This window comes from Leopardus geoffroyi, chromosome C3, assembly GCF_018350155.1.
Source record: "Leopardus geoffroyi isolate Oge1 chromosome C3, O.geoffroyi_Oge1_pat1.0, whole genome shotgun sequence".
Classification (NCBI taxonomy): domain Eukaryota; kingdom Metazoa; phylum Chordata; class Mammalia; order Carnivora; family Felidae; genus Leopardus; species Leopardus geoffroyi.
In genome coordinates, this window is record NC_059338.1 from 143218797 (window position 1) to 143233005 (window position 14209).

At 40.2% G+C, this 14209-nt stretch overlaps 1 long non-coding RNA gene across 1 annotated transcript; it reads right to left on the reverse strand.

Annotated features, from left to right (window-relative positions):
• Positions 1–5144: 5144 nt before the first annotated feature.
• LOC123586214 lies at positions 5145–12220 on the reverse strand. Its single transcript, XR_006706683.1, has 2 exons — positions 11669–12220; positions 5145–5662 (listed from the first exon to the last, which is right to left on the reverse strand). It is a non-coding gene; the product is annotated as an uncharacterized LOC123586214 (long non-coding RNA).
• Between the last annotated feature and the right edge of the window lie 1989 nt (positions 12221–14209).

Below are 14209 nucleotides of genomic sequence, written 5' to 3' on the forward strand. Positions count from 1 at the left end.
ATAGATATACGTTTAGATGTATGTATATAGATGTATGTGTATATGTATGTGTGTATATGTGTGTACATACATATATATGTATATATCTGTGTGTGTGTGTATATGTGTGTATACATATAACATTTATTTAACTCTTCATCCACTGATGGACATTTATGTTGTTTCCATGTCTTGGTTGTTGTAAATAAGGCTGCTATGAACAGGAGGGTGAATATATGTCTTTTTGAGTTACTGTTTTCATTTTCTTTAGATAAATACCCAAAAGTATTTTGGAATCATATAATAGTTCTATTTTTCATCTTTTGAGGACCCACCATACTGATTTCCATGATGACTGCACCAATTTACATTCCCACTAGTGTACAAGGGTTCCCTTTTCTCCACATCCATGCGAACACTTATTTCTTGTCTTTTTTCTTTTTTTTAAGTAGGCTCCATCCCCAGCATGAAGCCCAAGGCAGGGCTTGAACTCTAGACCCTAATAGCAAGACCTGAGCTGAGATCAAGAGTCAGACACTTAACTGACTGAGCCACCGAGGCACTCCTCTGGTCTTTTTGGTAACAGCTATTCTAACAGGAGTGAGGTGATATCTTACGTGGTTTTGATTTGCTTTTCACTGATAATTGGTGATATTACGAATCTTTTCATGTCTCTATTGGCCATCTCTATGTCTTCTTTGGAAAATGGTCTACTCAAAACTTCTGCAAAATTTTTAATTGGATTGGTTGTTTTTTGTTTTTGCTATTGAATTATATGAGTTATTTGTTTTTTTTTTTTTAATTTTTTTTTTCAACGTTTATTTATTTTTGGGACAGAGAGAGACAGAGCATGAACGGGGGAGGGGCAGAGAGAGAGGGAGACACAGAATCGGAAACAGGCTCCAGGCTCTGAGCCATCAGCCCAGAGCCTGACGCGGGGCTCGAACTCACGGACCGCGAGATCGTGACCTGGCTGAAGTCGGACGCTTAACCGACTGCGCCACCCAGGCGCCCCAAGTTATTTGTATATTTTGGATATTAGCCCTTTGTCAGATATATGATTTATAATTATTTTCTCCCATTCAGTATGTTGCCTTCTCATTTTGCTGATGGTTAGTGCAGAAGCTTTTTAGTTTGATGTAATCTTACTTCTTATCTTTATTTCTGTTGGTTTTGCTTTGGGTTTTGAATTTAAAAAAATCATTGCTAAGACCTGTGTCAAGGAGCTCATCTTCTGTATTTTCTTCTAGGAGTTTTATGGTTTCAGGTCTTACATTTAACTCTTTAATCCATCTTGAGTTAATTTTTGTGTATGGTGTCAGATAGTGAGCCAGTTTCATTAATTTGCATGTGGCTATCCAGTTTTCCCAACACCATTTATTGAAAACACTGTCCTTTCTCCATTGTATATTCTTGGCTCCTTTGTCATAAATTAGGTGACCATATACATGTGTATTTATTTCTGGGTTCTCCATTCTGTTCTATTGATCTATGGGTCTGCTTTCATACCAATACTATACTGTCTTGATTACCATAGCTTTGTAATATAGTTTGATATCAAGGCAGTGCTGCCTCCAGCTTTGGTCTTCTTTCTCAAGGTTGCTTTGACTATTGAAGTCTTTTGTGGTTCATACAAATTTCAGGATTATTCCATTTCTTTGAAAAAGATCATTGGAACTTTAGGGATTGCATTGAATCTGTATATTGCCTTTAGTAGTATGGACACTTTAACAATAGTAATTATTAATTAATATTAATTTTTAAATATCTTTCCATTAACTTGTGTCTTTACCAATTTCTTTAATTAATGTCTTATAGTTTTCAGTATACAGGTATTTCACCTCCTTGGTTGAATTTATTCCCAGGATTTTATTTTTTCATGCATTTATAAATGGAACTGTTTTTATAATTTCCCTTTCTGATAATTTGTTATTAGTATATACAAACACAACAGAGTTTTGGGTATTGATTTGTTTTGGATTCTGTGTCTCCCTCTCTCTCTCTCTGTCCCTCCCCCACTTGCTCTCTGTCTCTGTCTGTCTCTCAAAAACAAAAATAAACATTAACAAAAAAAGATCTCATTGTCTTTGGTATTTTGTCATGTCATTATGATGTACTTATGTGAGCCTCTCTTCAAGAGGTAGTATCATATAGTGGCTAAGAGCATGAATTCAGGATCCAAATTGCCCTATAATTTCCCAATTATGAAAATTTAGGCATATTATTTAAGTTTTCTGTGCCTCAATTGCCTAACACGATGTGAGGATAAATACTTGATATATATAAATTGCTTAAAATTCTGTCTGGCTTGTGTTGACCACTTTTTCTTTGTTTGTTTCTTTTTTTTAATCCTTTTTTTCTTGCTTGTGACTCATTGAACTTCCTGATTCTATGATCCACTGTCTTTCATTGTTTATACATTTAAATATTTCTGCATTCTCATTCTTTCTGTTATATCCTGAAACACTGACTAGACTTCATTGGGGTGTTTTGTTCTATCATACAAGTCTTTTAATCTCTTATTTTTTCAGATAGTTCTTCCCATTTGCTAATTCTTTCTACAACGATTTCTAATTTGCTGTGTGATCAGTTCTTTCAGTTTCTAATTTCATTTCTAGAACCTCTATTATTTTATTTATCAAATCTCATGGATTTTGGTGGTTTCTCTCTCTCTCTTTTTTTTTTTTTTTTTTGCCATACTTTTATACTATCTTTTTTTAAGACATGTCAAACATATTGCTTTATTTTTATCAGATAATTCTAACTTCTGGTGACTAAATGTCTGATGCTATAGTTTTCACTCAGACAGCTTGGTTTCTCCTACATGTCTAGGGATACTTCCTGGAAAGTCAGCTGTGGGAATTCCCTGCAATTTTGTTAACTGCATTTCTCCAGAGAGGATTTGCATTACTTCCTCTGCATTTGGTTAAGGCCTGAGATTATGATTCAGTACTATGTGCTGCATTGACATCTGACAACTGGAGGGCCTTAAACGGTCTAAGCATAAGTCTCCTTCCCTCCTCTACTCCTCTAAAATTCCCTACTTATCAAGCAACCCTACTTATCATGGAGACCATGCACAGTGCCTGCTTATTCCCAAGTAGCAGGCTTTAGTTTCCCGCCAGGCTACACAATTACGCAAACAAGCCAATCACATCCTTCCACAGGAGATGGAAGTCACCATAGCCTCTTAATACTACAGAGATTGACTCTCACAGCCCTTGTTTCCACTCTGTTTGCGAGGGCAACCATGTGTGACCCCGCATGACACAGGGTCCTCCTCCCCCAGGCTGTGAGTATATATGATTAACAAACTTCTGCCATCTTCTCTGTCCAGTATTGCATGTCCAGTTTTCAGCCATCCTCATACCCTTAGGACAGGAAACCCTCCCTCACCAATAGGATGAAGAGAAGGCAAATAAAACACAGGCCTCTGAGGTCCCCGCCAACGTATGACACTTCAACCAAGTTTCTGTCTTGAGAGTTTAGACACCATCTGGTAATGTTAATCCAGGCCTCAACTTCAAGTAAGTGTAAAGCATAGTTTATACCCTCTAAGAAAGTATTTTTTCTCACTCTTTTTCTTCTTTACCCAGAGTCAAAGACAAGATGCACATGCACCCACCATCTCTCTAAGGAGTGTGTTTGTTTTTTAATGTTTGTTTATTTTTGGGAGGGAGAGAGCGAGAGACGGCGACAGAGAGACAGAGAGCGAGTTGGGGAGGGGCAGAGAGAGAAGGAGACACAGAATCCAAAGCAGGGTCCAGGCTCTGAGCTGCCAGCACAGGGCCCTCCACGGGGCTTGAGCTCACAGACCACAGGATCCTGACCTGAGCCAAAGTCTGCCGCTTAGCGGACCGAGCCACCTAGGAGCCCCTCTAAGGAGTGGAGGAGTGGAGAGCCCCTTAGCAATTCCCCTCTGTAGGTGAATTTCTCCAATTTGACATTTAGCCATGTTCAGTCTTGTGGTTTATTTCCTACCCCCGGCACACAGGACTTACCACATCCATTCAAAGCTACCCCCAAGTGAAACACTAAGGCTTGTGCTTAATTACTACATATTTTGTCCCTTTCCTGCCCTTTCTGCAAAATTTAATTTTTTCTGTAGTTTTATTATTTTTATTTTTTTATTTTAATTCCAGTGTGGCAAAATTTACTTCTTGCTCTATCATGCATTATATATATTTTTGCTTATATATTACACATATGCGGGTTTTTTGGTTATACCAGAAGTTTTCTAAACATTACTCTTTCTTTCTCTCCCTCCGTCCCTCTTCCTTCCCATGCCTACCTCTCTCTCTTTCTCAATCTCTCTTTCTCAATTTCTCTCTCTGTCTCTCTCTCTGTCACACACACACACACACACACACACACACACACATGCACACACACACTACAAAACTTGTACCTGTCTACATGCCATTATGTGTTCCTCAAGCATGTGATTATATTGGCTCCACAGCATTTAATCAGAGACATGTAGATAATTTAGCTACTTTCTATTTTCAGAAATTAAGATTTCACAAGTCTTAATATTTTTACAGTTTTAAATAGTGCCACAACTAATATCGTTGTATACAAAAAAACTTTGTATCTTTGATTATTTTCTTAGAATAGATTCTTGGATGTTATTATCCTGACAAAGGGTATGAACTCTTTCAGGGCTCTTGATGGATTTTGCCAAATTGCTTTCTAGAAAGGTTGTAGCAATTTACAATTCACTGCAGTATGTGATAGGTGAAGAGTGCTGTCTCTTCGGTGATTTACTGTGCATTTCCTGATTACTCACGAGGTTAGACATTAACTGAATGCACTATATGTTTAACGAATTCCCTTGTAAGAGTTTCAGGTGATTTTAATTATCCTGTTTGAAGCTTCCTTCTTCACTCAAAATATTTGTGAATCTTTCTCTAAGCATAACGCTGTGTTAAAACTAAGAATTAGCTCAACAGCCCAGCATACTTCAATACCCATGGCATAACTGGCGTACACAGGGACAATTATGTCATGATGCAAGGAAATGTAGCGGCAAATGAAGGCTTCTGCTCGGCAAACCCACTGCTGTATGAAAGCAAAGACCCTTATTTCGCTGTTTTGAATAATCAAAAGGAGGCTTAATACAATTTCATGCTTTCTATTGAAAAGGAAAATACCATATTGAAATCTGCGTTTAAATGATTTTTAATTTGGCTATTTTACAGTTAATATTGTTCCTCCACCCCAGGGGTGTTTGGGAACCATTCAGCATGTCTATTTTCCATACCAATGTCTTGCTAAAATCCACTGCTGGTTTCCATTATCTCTGGGAAGGGATCTGCTAATTGTCACCTAAAGGAATTCTGAGATATTATTTAACACACTATTACAGTTTAATACAATGACGGTAAAACCATCAGCTTTCCTCTTAGCTTTATACATCACCTTCTTATGAAATTAACTCTTCCCTTCTAAAAGTATTCTTTCCACGTGAAACATTCCTTGGACCAGTCATTTGTCTTTCTGTTGTAGTATCATCCATGACAATTTCTCATCTTGGTGAGGACCACTTAATGTGAAACTGTGGCCATCTCAATGAAATTTTATGATATCCCCACCAGGATGCTCCTTGAAGTCTCAGATAAAAAGCCTTTCATCTCTTCATTCCCTTTGTATCCAGAGACAGAGGGTCAGTTGACCACGGATGCTGCAGGCAAGAACAAAAACATGTGCACACATCTCATTGGCACCAGAGAAGAAAAGGGAAATATATATATTTCCATTTGAAATAATACAACTAGGTAAAACCTAACGCACGAAAAAGTAGACTGCGTACCAAGCAGCTCTTTTATTGGGAGAATAATTTTTGTTTTGTTAGGAAAATTTTTACACTACTTTCTGGCTGCACTGGCTTCACGAAGGGTCTGTTTGCGTTGTAGGTTGCCAGAACTAAGAAGCGTTTTGCCTAATCTCAGTTGCTTCAGGCCTAATCCTGGTAGACGTGATGAGCTACTGCATATACCACTTATGGCAATTTAAAGAAAACCGTATCTTTATTGAAAAAGAAAGAGAGAAAAGAGAGAAGAAAGAGAGGGAGGGAAAGAAAGAGAGAGGGAAGAATCTCCAGGGTAGCCAGGCAATGCTCTCTTCTCCGCGGGGTTTGCTTGTCCATCCCTAGTCAGCTTTGCTGATCTTGGCTGATCTCTTCCAGGATGCCGGCTTCAGCTTGTTCTCATGGTAGGAGCAGAGGGAAGGGAGAAAAAAGAAGAATAGTTGTGTGCAAGGCCTCTTGAGTCCAAAGCTTGAAACCAGCATGTTGTAGTCACCACCATTTTCTGGAGTTCAGAGTAAATTCCAGTATTAATCCAGACTTAAGAAATAGGGAAATGGACTCTACCTCCTGATGGGAAAACCTGCAAAGTTGTGTTTCAAAGACTATGGATAAGAGACAGATGAAGAATTGGGGCTCTTTTGGAAATCTATCAAAATGGTAACAATTAGCTACTATAAAGTTGCATACATTATTCCTCCCAATTTTTCCTTAAGTTTGTCATATCCTACAGTATCATTTTATTTATTTTTTAAAGTTTATTTATTTATTTTGAGGGAGAGAGAGAGAGAGAGAGAGAGAGTATGGGAGGGGCAGAGAGAGAGACAGAGAGAATCCCAAGCAGGTTGTGCACTGTCAGTGCAAAGCCCAACATGGGGCTCGAACTCACAAACCATGAGATCATGACCTGAGCCAAAACCAACGGTCAGACGCTTAGCTGACTGAGCCACCCAGGTGCCATATATATATATATATATATATATATATATATATATATATACACACACACACACACACACACACACACACACACACACACAGATACACTTAAGAGACAGACAGAAAGAGAGCATGCACAGGTGGGGTAAGGGCAGAGGGAGAGAATTTATTTATTTATGTTTATTTATTTTTGAGAGAGGAAGACTGTGAGTGGGTGAGGTACAGAGAGAGAAGGGGTCAGAAGATCCAAAGTGGGCTCTGCACGGACAGCAGTGAGCCCATGTGGGGCTCGAACTCACGGACTGTGAGATCATGACCTGAGCCAAAATCAAGAGTCGAATGCTTAATGGACTGAGCCACACAGGTGCCCCAATGCAATTTTAATAATAACAAATCATGCTGGATTTACCTCCAAGTTTGTTATGTGAATAACTTTATTGACAGGCATCTTTCCAGGTCAGTATATATAGCTAAATCATTCCTTTAATGTCTACATAAGGTTTAATAAATCCATATATCATTATTTAAGCATTTCCCTATAGATGAAAATATACTTGACTTTTTTTCCCATTGCAAACATATCTTACAAGCATATTTTTGTATTCTCGTGCTTTCAGTTGTAAAAGTTTGTTTCCTGGAAGGGTGATTTCTAGGTTAAAGGGTATGTATATTTTTCACTTTATTACAGTAAATTTACTTTGAAGAAAAGGCTAATTTGGGTAATATATTTGTCAAAGTAATTAGTGCCAATTATTGGAACAGATAACCCGAAACACAGTCACTTAACACAAAGAAAAGTAGATATGGGTCAGGCAGCCATCTTGAATAGCTCTCTACATGGTTACTAAGGAACCTCACCTCCCTTCACCATGTGTCTCCACCGCCTTAAAGAGTGGCCTCAGGGGCGCCTGGGTGGCGCAGTCGGTTAAGCGTCCGACTTCAGCCAGGTCACGATCTCGTGGTCCGGGAGTTCGAGCCCCGCGTCGGGCTCTGGGCTGATGGCTCAGAGCCTGGAGCCTGTTTCCGATTCTGTGTCTCCCTCTCTCTCTGCCCCTCCCCCGTTCATGCTCTGTCTCTCTCTGTCCCAAAAATAAATAAACGTTGAAAAAAAAAAAAAAAAGAGTGGCCTCAGAATTGCTTTACTAGTTCCATTCAACAAGACTCCAAGAAGAAAGAGAGTTAGAATAAGGAGATAGTGGGAGATATTTTAAGACCAAGGCTTGGAGCGTCTTATTTCTCTTCTGCTGATATTCCTTTTGCCAAAACTCAGTCACATAGCTTCAATCTAAGTACAAGGGAAGCTGGGAAATGTAGTTTTCTTATGTGCTCAGGACTAGGAACACTACTGATGAACATCTGCTCAGCTGGTGGCTCTGATGATACATTTTCTGTATGTGATACTTCTATTATTTTATTGTTATTATTTGAAAATCCTGAAATGCTCAAAAAGGAACAAATCTTGCCTAATGCCAGACCTTTTAAAATTGGAAAAATAGCAAATACTCCTTATCCATCCCGTCCCAACCTTACAGGTAAATACTGTTAACAATTTAGAGTTTGTCCTAGTTTGTTTCTGAAACATGTTTCTACCAAGTATCTATCTGCTTATCTATCTATATCTGTTACATATGTACATGTTAGGGGCTAAATTGTGTCCCCCAAAAGTTGTATTTTGAAATCTGAAGCAGTCTCAAAATGCAACTGTTTTTGGAGATAGAGTCCTTAAAGGGGTAATTAAAGTAAAATGAGGTCATTAGGGTGGGCCTTAATGTGACTACGACTGGTGCCCTTGTAAGAAGGGGAAATTAGGATGAAGATATGCACAGAGGGAAGGCCACGTGAGGACATAGGGACGAGGAGGCATTTATGAGCTAAGGAGAGAAGACTCAGAAGAAGCCAATCCTGCTACCACCTTGATTTCAGGTTCTTAGTCCCCAGAATTGTGAGAAAACAAACTTCTGCTGTTGAAGCCCCCCCCCCCCTTCTCTGGTACTTTGTTATGGCAGTCCTAGGAGACAAATACACTCTACATAATTATACATTAATTATAGGCTTTCAAACTCCTTCACATTCCCCATTGTACATAAACCTCCCCCCACCCCACTTTTTTTTTGGTTGCAAATAAATCATCTTAAGTATTTGCCTGTATACATTTTTTAAAAAGCAGTGACTTTCATTTACATTTTCTGTTTCTAGTGAGAATTAGAATTTTTATCACATGTTACTATTTACTTATTTGCATTTTTCCTTCTGTAAATTTACGATTTGTGCCATTTATCTATTTTTAAAATCATTTTGTTCCCTTTATTTTTAACGCAAAGAACTCTGTATGTTATTTATAACAACACTTTGTCGTATATGTTGCAAAGATATTTCTCCCGATCTGCCGTTTGTATTTTGACTTGGTTTGTGAGAATAGTTTGATTTATAGATGCTTTACATTTTCCTGTTTCTTCATGAGTTTCCATTTGTTAGACACTATGCTGGTTGTTGCAGGATATAGCATAAGCAAGTCCGAATCTCTGTCCTCAGGAAGATTATAGTCTCAGGGTTGGCTGAGACAGGTACATAATTATGCGGAATCCCTAGCACCATACGGAAGACATGAGAGAACAAATACTCAAGCTGGGGCAAGAAGGTGAAGAAAGGCTTTACAAAGAGAGCATTCATGAAACATCTTGAAACACGATGTGAGCCAAAAAACATGTCTAAGTAGCACACGAGACATGTTTATTAAAGCCTCCCGCCCACAGAGTCTGAAATAGCAGCCACAAGAGTATTCCTTTGTTTGGCTGATGATGTTTAAGAGTAGCCTGGTGGGGGTGAGATGTGGAAATGGTAGGCAAGAAAAAGAGGGAAAGTGACTCGATCTCCCCTTTAGGCTCCTGTGAAAAGCTCAGAGTACAGTAAACTCAGCAATGTGGCAGGGGCCGGCCTCCGGCCTCTGGGTTCCACCTCCTCTCAAATGCCCCAACCCAGAGCTGCAGGGGCGGGTGATGAAGTGTGGGTCCTCACCAATTCTGAAGGGCTCCCTGGACCTTGCGGCACAGCTAGGAGCACTCAGGGTCTTAAGTGCCCACGGGTGCCTGTGCTCTGAAGGCCCCGGGAGTCCTGTGGGCCACGCCCAAGAAAAAGCAGCTCTGCGTAGTGTTGCACGGAGGGAGGGTCCCTGTGCAGAGGCACCCTGCCTGAGCGGGCATCCTGGCTAGCACTTTCCTACTCGGGGACTTCCCTACTTGGTGACTTTCCCTCTCTGTGCCCCAAGTTCTTCTCTGGTGATTGGGACTGATAATAGGGCCTACCTCATGAGGTAAGAAATTAAGTGGGGTAATACATATGAGGAGTTGAAGCCAGTGCCGACTCTTTTTTTAATTTTTTTTTTAAATTTTTTTTTTCAACGTTTATTTATTTTTGGTACAGAGAGAGACAGAGCATGAACGGGGGAGGGGCAGAGAGGGAGGGAGACACAGAATCGGAAACAGGCTCCAGGCTCTGAGCCATCAGCCCAGAGCCCGACGCGGGGCTCGAACTCACGGACCGCGAGATCGTGACCTGGCTGAAGTCGGACGCTTAACCGACTGCGCCACCCAGGCGCCCCCAGTGCCGACTCTTAAGGACTCAAGACACATCAGAATTATTATTTTACAGTCTTTGTGAATCCCCCCACCAGAAAGGATATATTGTATTCTTATTAGGATCCTTGTTGTATAGATGGGGAAACTGAGCATCAAAAGGTAGGATCTACTCCCCAAAGCCTGGCAGATAGCAGAACATGTATGTACACCCAGGATGGTGGGTCCCAGAACAAGGGTTCTACAGCCCCCCACTGTGGTCTCCCCCACCAGAAAGCACACACTAGCCAAGAGTAGAGAAGCGGTTTTTTTTCTCCTCCCTTGGCAGAAACTGTTGCTTTCATTGGGGTAGTTTCAAGGTAAGGAGAGCAAACCAAAGAGTGTCATCTGAAAATTCAGGAGAAATTTTCCTGAATATATTCTTCTAGGCTTATTTAATTATCCAGATAAATGAAACCTTAGACCTACTTTGATTCGGTGCCCATAGACCAAATATAAGGGCGAACTTACTTGCTGAAGTTGCCTTGCTGTGATCTTTCTCGGCCTGGAGCAGGAGGCCAACATTCCCCCACATAACCACGAAGTAGCACTTACGCCCATTGGAACTGGACCCCTCAGAAGGCAGCCAACAAAGGCAGTGGCCAGCGTGGTCGGGAGTTTTCCTTTCTGTACAATTCTTTTCCTGTCTGATCACTTGGCCAGGGGGATTATTTAATCTGATTTGTAGAGTCTGTAGCCTGCCAGAACCTCACATTCTCAACATATTTTAGAAAATACTGTAGAAAGGAAATTTTACACGGCCTGTAAAGGAGACTACCTCCTGAAGTTATGCTTCATAGAGAGCTGCCGCACTGAAAGGGCGATCTCCGTCAAGAAGACGGTGGAGAACCGCACGTTGTCTTGAAACTCAAACGGTAAAAGCCAACTCCACTGCAAATAAGGAAGAATTACAGGCAGCTCAGGAGACTTTTGACCCAGCAGTGAAAGGACCTTGCAGAAGGAGACTTTCTGCCATTTCTGTTCCCCAGAAAAGGCCCAGCCATGAAAGAAAAATAATTCAAATGTATCCCCAAATGCAGAAGGACACTCAATGCCGCTCCCTTGCCTCAGCCAGTTCTTTCTCCTATTCTAAAAATGAATACAACAGCGCTTTCAATTAGAACAAGCAGTTGCTTTATGCGGGGACAGATTAAGTTAGTGTTATTTTTTTTAGACTCCCTTTTTGAATTTTCAAGTCCCAACACTGAGATGAAAAAGATGTTTTTCAGTTCCCCCACTTCTTCCAACTTCTTGAAGCCCAAAGATCCAGAATAAACCACCGAGCTCTAAGCCAGGCCTATTACAAATCCCACATCCTTGGCTTTAAACACACCTTTGCCACCTTGGAGCCATCGATCAATGCGCAGCAGCCCAGGTCTTCAAATCAGGGATGCTCCGTCCAATGGTATGACGTAAATGTGATTCTATCTATATGTCTCTTCATCTGTGTCTGTACATCCTGAAAAAAAAAAAAAAACTCAGATAACAGATGATGAGGTCATCATCCATGTATTAAAGGAATGCTCTTTAATAGGCATATGTTCCCACTCTTTGAAACTGATGTCACAGAACGAATAAAATCCTTTTTTTTTTTTTTTTTTGTATTTTCACACAGTTAAGGCAAACATGTGGTCTTATCAGGATAAGTTTTCAGTTTCAGTGGTTACAGCTCAACTATGTAGCTGGAACGACAACCTTGCCATGCCTATTCTGTTTATTGGAGAGGCAACAAAGTCCCGGGATTTAAAGTGCAATAAACTGCCATGTTCAAAGCCTGGCTCTCCTGCTTCCTATGATTATGAACTTGTTCTAATTATTTTGTCAACACACAGTGAGGAGAAAGCTGGGTGAATTTATTTGAACTCGATTCCATTAAACAAATAATTGCTGAGTACTTGTTACGTTTCAGAAGTTGTGCTTGGCCCTGCAGAGCCTCAGAGATGAACAGGACACAGTAGCTGTGCCCCAACAGCTTATTGAGAAGAGAGGATAACTATATATATATAGACATATACAGTATATATATATATATGTGTATATATATATATAGAGAGAGAGAGAGAGACATATATAGTGTGTGTGTGTATATATATATATATATATATATATATATATATATATATATGACTGTAGCACAAGGTGATATGTGAGAAGTCCCATGAAAGAATCACCAATAATTGTTCTGGGAAGGAGAGTGGGGAAAGCCCAGATTGGGTAGGAGGGACTAGGAAGAGTCACAGGAAGAGGGCAGTGATGGTGGCAGGAGGAAGCAGAAGGTAGGGCAGGGCGTTGCCTAGGAACGTAGAGTAGAAGCTAGAAAAAAGGGCCTGCTGAGAGAATATGAAGTGATCTGCTCTGGTAGATACATAAACACTGAGAGAAATAAGACGAGAAATCAAAGCGGAATCTGGAATGCTGGGTGTGGGAGTCCTTACTTAACTCCAAAAGCAATAAACATGGGCAACATTCACTGATATGTCCCAAGTGCCTCTGGAAGCTTCTAGAAAGAGATGAAATACTGGCTTAAACTCTAGATGCAAAGATACTCAATCGGTAGGCAGCAACATTATGAGTTTTCTTCTGTGAAAATAGCAGATTAAACTTTGAATAGAAGTTTATAAATTAATTTACAATTTTTTAAGAATGTGTTGGAACTTTATCACATTTTACCAAGCAGCAGCCTCTCTGAAAGACCTTTTTTGCAGGAATTGAAATAATTAAATTGAAGATTCAGTGTACCTTTTCAATCATTTTATTAAAAAACTCATTCTGGTTTTCTCTGAGGGAGAGATAAACCACTGCTTAAGGAAGTGGCTAAATCTTTTTTTAAACTACTGTATTCACCATAAAATATATGACACTGTTCCCAAATAACACCTAATAGAAGCTGGCCACCTCAAAATCAGAAAAAAAAAAACCCTGCCGTTTCCAAACCACTTTTTGTATTTGTCTGTAAACCAGATGTTGGAAGTACAAAGGTGATTGAGATGTAATCTAGAACGGAAGAAGAAGAGCGTAAAAAAAAATCGCTACAGCTCACTAATGAAGGAATGCACGGTGTGCCTGGGGTGGGGAAGGAGGGCTTAGCACAGTTTTACTGAAGTAATATTTGATTTGGGTCCTGAAGGTAACAGGAGCCATCGTGTGAATGTGTGGTCGTGAGCATGTTCTTTCTCGACTGAAGGAAGAGTGGATGCGAATGCTTGAAATGAAGGCAAGCACAAGTAGCTAATTGCAGGAGAACAAATGGCTCAGTGTGTCTGGGTATCAGAAAAGCTGGTGGAGGTGTTTACGCAGGGCAAGGGCGTGCTCGATGGGTTGACAGTCACGGTGGGGGTGTAGATGCTGAATTGTAGGTAAGGAGAACCAGTGAGAGGTGCCAGCGATAGTTCAGATGAGAAATGACAAAGGATGAGACCTGTAGTTAACCATGGCATTGAGAATAACTACTAAATGAGCTATGCAGCCCACGAGAAAACTATTTATATACGAATTGCATTTATCAAGATTTATGTGTGCATTATAAGTTTGAGTGACTGAAGAAATACAGGTAGATGTAACTGGTAGATGGTTGGAAATAGATACCTGGGAGTCAGAAAACAGTAAAGAACGTTGATTTGACAGAGATTAGAAAATAAGTTGTAGTTGGAGCTATGGAAGGAGATGGCCATCCAGCAGAGGGTATAGAAAAGCTTTTGCAGACTTGGAGGCCAGCACTGTATCTGGCATATACAAAGGACTCACTTTATTTGTTGAATGGATGACCGATTGAATGAGAAAACACATGAATGTCTACCATTCCCTCCTGGAACATTCCTTCCTTGGAATCGAGGACTCCCTGTTCCCTTGATTTCTCTTATTTCCCTGTTTCTTG